Consider the following 6000-nt stretch of genomic DNA (forward strand, 5'->3'; position numbering starts at 1 on the left):
ACATTCCTACAGGGAAAAATGATATTTGTAACCCACGAGTCCTTTGTCAGTATTAAGGTAGTTGGAGGGAAAAATTATATGTATGTATAGATAGATAGATAGAGGGCACAGGGTGAGTTGAAGATGAAGGGGTGATATCTGGAGAATAAAGTTAATGGGTGAGAGAGGATTATACTGGGAAAAGGAGAAAGGGAGAGGTAGAATGGGGAAATTATCTCACATGAAACAGACAAGAAAAGGCTTTTACAGTGGAGGGGAAATGGGGGAAGGACAGAGGGAATGAGTGAATCTTATTCTCATCAGATTTGGCTTAAGGAGGGAATAACATACACATTCAATTGGGTATGGAAACCTCTTACCCTTCAGGAAAATAGGGGGGAAAGGAGACAAGAGAGCAGGGGGATGATAGAGGGGAGGACAGATTGGGGGAGGGGATAATCAGAAGCAAACACGTCTGAGGAGAGACAGGGTCAAAAGAGAGAATAGAATAAATGGGGGCCAGGATAGGATGAAGGGAAGTATACTTAGTTTTTCACATGACTACTGTGAAAGTGTTTTGCATGACTACACGTGTATAACCTGTGTTGAGTTGCTTGCCTTTTCAATGGGGGTGGGTAGGGAGGGAGGAAGGAAGGGAGAAAATTTGGAATCCAAAGTTTTAAAAACACATGTTAAAAAATTTTTTTTCACATACACCTGGGAAATAAATTTAGGAAATGGGGTATAGAAATCTATCCTGCCCTACAGGAAAATAGAAGGGCAAGGGAATAAGGGAAGGGAGGGAGAGATAAAAGGGAGGGCAGATTAGAGGAAGGGGTATACAGAATGCATGCCATCTTGGGGTGGGGGGAGGGATGAGATGGGGAGAAAATTTGGAACTCAAAATCTTGTGGAAGTGAATATTGAAAACTAAAAAAATAAATAAATTTTAAAAAAAAGAAAGTGAAGAAAAATCAGAAAAAAAAAAGTGAGGGCGAAACCTGGTAATACAAACTCCTTTTAGCCTGGATTGGACACCTCTAGGTGTCCTAGATCTCAAGCCTTTCACCTTTTAGGGGAGCCCCAAAATTTATCTACTGCTAAACCTGTTCTCCCTCAGACTAATAATGACTTGAGATTAGCCTGAACTTACTAGTGGTTCACCCAGTGGTGTCTACAATACACCTCAGGAGAACTTCATGAGGACTCCACAAAAGGAGAAGAGGACTTATCTCCAATCAGGAGTCAAGCGTTTCCCCCTTACCACATGTTTTCTATAAGCTTGAGCCCATTTCACCATGGACTTTGTTATGTACAACTCTGTTGTTATTGTGTCATTTCAGTTGTGTCTTACTCCTCATGACCCTATTTAGGGGTTTTCTTGGCAAAGATACTAGAGTGGTTTGCCATTTCCTTCTCCAGCTCATTTTACAGATGAGGAATTGAGGCAAATAGGGTTAAATGACTTGCCCAAGGTCACACAGCTATCAAGTGTCTGAGGACAGATTTGAACTCATGAAGATGAGTCTTTCTGATTCCAAGCCCAGTGCTCTGTGCACTATGGCACCACCTAGCTATCAGTTAACTCTAGCTGACAAATTTACATTGCCTGGATATTCAATGAGGAACAGACAGATGGGGGTTTCTGAACTATAGAAACCACTCCTAACCCCTCAGGGTTTCTTTTTGAACCTAGAGGAGAGAAATTGTTGGTTACTCTCTAGGGACCCAATCTGACAGTTTGAGTGGGGATTAGAGTGACACCAGAGGAGGTACTATATCAGGGATGAGATGGAACTGGATCAGATGTTGAAGTATTAACATGGAGTTCAGTAGGAAGAGTTGTTTCTCTTGTTGCTGATTTAAGAAAAGAAATGAGTGTGTATGTGTACATACATGTATTTTTCTCTTTGTATGAATTATTTAATTGCCTATATTTCCCTACACCAATGCAATCACAGAGCCAGACTAACATATATATACAGATACATACACATGCATACATATGTGTGTGTGTGTTTTTCATTGGTGTAAGGAACTATAAATGAAGAATATTTTTATACCAATGAAGAACAACAAATAGTCCACAACTTATAGTCTTTGGACCCTGCTTTGGCCCCTCAGAAGTTAAATGACTTTGCTACGATCAAACAGTCCAACTGTATCACTCGGGTACTTGAATCCAGGTCTTCTTAACCTCAAGGCTAGTTATCTATATACTATGCAAAACTGCTAAAATACAGTTAGCTCAATTAAAAAAAAGCAATCCAGTGTCAGGTGGTATCATGTTCTTTGGGAAAATGCCCATAATATTTTTGCTGAACTTCATATAATCAAGCTGACTTTCACTGATCCAGAAAAGGAAGAAACATTTCCAGACTTTAGAGAGGTATTTCCTACCCATCTGACAAATTACTACCTCCGTAAAGCAAAATTGCAAAACAATGAAATTTCATCCTGAATTGCTGGAAGAAAACAAATCAGCACTGGAATGGGCATCTGTGTCAGTATTTTTACACTGTTTTCTCACGCATATCTCTGTCTCATTCAATTGTTTCCATATGGGAGAACATGATAGAACCACTGGAGTTGAGATTGTGGCTTAGTCATTTAAACATGTGTTGCCTTTTTACCTCCACTGCCCTTGTTTCCTCAATCCAGAAGTGAGAGAGAAAATTGATTGTATACTGACAGCATACCATAAAGAGGGCAAGATCCTTCCATGAGTATGGCCTTAATTCATCTTAGGGTTTAATTGAGAAAAAAGTGATATATGGATCAGAGTTCTTTTTGTGGGTGTTATACTCTGGTAAAACAGCTTGAAAACTTATCACATATGTAAGTTTAAACATTAAAACTGATAACCTTAAGGGAGCATTTTTCTTAAAAAGTTTTTTTTTCTTTTTTTCTGAAACACCATTATTTAATGGTGAGGGCATGGGAAGAAACAAACTAAAGTAGTTTCTGTACATGACAATACATGGGATTGTGACTTAGAAATCCCAGTTCTACCAAGAACTTATTTTCTTGATCAAGACACTTTACTTCTCTGCCTCAGTTTCCCTATATATAAAATTAGGGGGTGGGACCTAATGATTTCTCAAGTCACTTGACAAGATCCTTGATTACCCTGAAAAAAAAAAAAAGACTGTAGGACATTTGTACTGGAAAGAAAAGCAAAATTTCCTTCTTTTCCTCTCTCTTCCTTGCTTTTATATGTATGAATGAAAAGATTTTTGGAAATGTGAGCCAAGACCTTCCTTTTTCAATTGTATTTCTAGAGATAGATTGGGCTTGACATAGCAAATGAGCTCTATTAAATGTAATTATTTGTAATAACATACATTTCAAAGCAGATATCCAGATACTAAAGTAGGGTCTCTTTCTAGTTATCTATTTATTCTCCTACTAGGATAATATAGAGAAGGGAAAACAGGTACGTAGTAATCTTTTTGTTTCCCTGACCTATTGCCCTACAGGATACAATAGAGGTGCCAAGCTCAGACCCTACCTCAAGTGGCCTACAAAACTGCCTAGTGTAGCCAAGCAGGTTAAAATGTCATTAGGAAATGTTTAAGAAAAATAAATAAAAATACAACACAGATAATGTGAATTTGTGATTTTCTAAGTCAATATCTGGCCCTCATACTGGCATCCAACATTCCTTTTCCTGCCATTATGTAAGAGAGCACAGGTTCTTCCCTCAGCTTTAAATCATCCTTTTTATCTCTACCTCTTGAAAACTGGAGCTTCTCTCATGAATCTGTTCAAATGCTGTCCTAACATGAAGCTTTTCCTGATCCTACCTGGGGAGCAAGCTTTCCAACCTCCCAAAATACTTTGCATTTATTTTGTAAATATTTTCTATTTATTGACATGTATATACATGTTTATTGACACACACACATACATATATATATATATGTATATATGTTCTTTCCTTTTAGCATAATGTAAGCATATTGAGGGCAGGGGCTGTTTCTATTTTACCTTTGTATCTCCAGCTCTTAGCACAGATGCTGGCACATAGTAGGTGCTTAATAAGTACTTGTTGAATTGATATACAAAAGTTAAGACTTAGACTCAATCAATCAACAAGCTTCCTCCTTCTTCTTAACCTCTCCTTAGCCTTTGAGACACTGTCACTCCCTCTTTTCCTTGATCTTCTCTTTGCTCTGTGTTTTTGTGACATTGTCCTTTCCTGGTTCTCCTTCTATTCATCTGACCATTCGTTCTCAGTCTTCTTTCCTCATTTTTCATCCAAGACTTTATCCTGGGCCCTCTTTTCTTCTCTAGCTTGGTGGTGACCTCATCAGCTCCCAAAGATTTAATTATCATCTCTATGCTGATGATTCTTAGATTTATTTATCTACCTCTAATCTCTCTCCTGATCTCCAGTGTCTTATCTCCATTGGCCTACTAGACATCTCAAAGTAGGTGTCCCATAGACATCTTAAACTCAAAATGTCCAAAACTAAACTCATTGTCACCTCCTTCCTCCCACACCCCTACACCCCCAAAGCCTTCTCTTCTTTCTAACTGTTGAGGTCACTACCATCCTCCTACTTGCTGTGACATTTAAAAAAGTTCAAGAGACACAGTTTCTGGGTAATTTAATCATATTAATAAGGCCAGAAGGTTATTGATAAAAGGATGGTAATTTGGTCATCTCTTTTAGATCAAAGACGATCATGATGGGGGCTCACAATTTATTTATCCTTAGGTGTTAAATGAGGGGCTGCTAGTTACATCAAGTCATCCTTAGAGAAATTATCTCAGACCAACCCTAGCCTTGGGCTATCTAAACAAAAGGATCTGTCCCCACCCAAGCTTGAGTAGAAAAAAATGGGCTTCCCCACCTTAGATTAAATTCCTTTTAAGGTTGGGGGTGGGGGTGTCTGACCAAGATGAGGAGGGTTAATTCAATCTCATTATCAGTTGATGTCCTCCAAGAGACTGAACTTTCAGGACTTTGGAAGAAGGGGAGAAATCTGAATCTCCCAAAGATATTGGTTATTAATGATCATTTCTCTCTTTACCTAGAGTCATAAGTGAGATTCTTAACTCATTCTTAACTCCTCACTCTTTTTCACTGCCACTCCCACCCCCCCCCCCATCAATTGTCAATACTGGCTATTTTACATTTCTAAAATCTTTTATATATACCCCCTTCTCTCCTTTAACATTGCCACCACCCTGGTGCAAACCCTCATCATCTTATATCTGGACATGTGCAATAGCTTTCCATCTCAGTGCTCACCCCATTCCAGTACATCCTCCACTTAGCTGTCAAACTGACCTTCCCAAAACTCATGCCCAAACATACCACTCCCTATTTTATAAAGTACAGTGGCTCCCTATTACTGTCAGGATCAAATAGAAAATACTGTTTGGTTTTTAAAGCCCTTCAGATATTACCTTGCCCCTTCCTACTTTTTCAGTCTTAGTACACCTTACTTATTTCCACATGAGATCCAGTGATACCAGCCTCCTTGCTGTTCCTCACACAAGACTCTCCATTTTTTAACTCCATGCATTTATCTACTCTCTGTCTCCCATTCAATGCCTGGAATTCTGTCCCTTCTCCCTCTATCTCCCAGCTTTCTTCAAATTTCAGCTAAAATTCCACCTTCTACAAGAAGTTTTTCTTGATATCCCTTAATCCTAGTGCCTTCCCTCTGTGATTAGCTCCTATTTATCTGGTACATATCTCATTTATACATAGACTGGACTCCTTAAGGCCAGGTACTATATATATTTTTAACCTTTCTTTTTTGTTTGTTTTATTTTATTTTTGTATCCTTAGCATTTAGCACAGTGCTTTGCATATAGCAGATTCTTAATAAATATTTGTTGTCATCTTGTTGACTTGATTACTGCTAGATACTTGGGATACAAACAAAAAAAAGTACACACACATACAAAAAACAATTCCTGCCCCCAAGGGGCCTATAGTCTATGGAGAAGTAAAGATAGATAGATAGATAGATAGATAGATAGATAGATAGATAGATAGATAGA

General features: G+C 38.4%; 1 protein-coding gene across 1 annotated transcript in view; it reads right to left on the minus strand.

Annotated features, from left to right (window-relative positions):
- The window catches only part of LOC114049853 (regulator of G-protein signaling 7-like), a 633475-nt gene that overhangs the window by 5111 nt on the left and 622364 nt on the right, over positions 1-6000 (minus strand). The window lies entirely within an intron of this gene.

This window comes from Vombatus ursinus, unplaced genomic scaffold (genome assembly GCF_900497805.2).
Source record: "Vombatus ursinus unplaced genomic scaffold, bare-nosed wombat genome assembly UNPS02014798.1, whole genome shotgun sequence".
NCBI classification, from domain to species: domain Eukaryota; kingdom Metazoa; phylum Chordata; class Mammalia; order Diprotodontia; family Vombatidae; genus Vombatus; species Vombatus ursinus.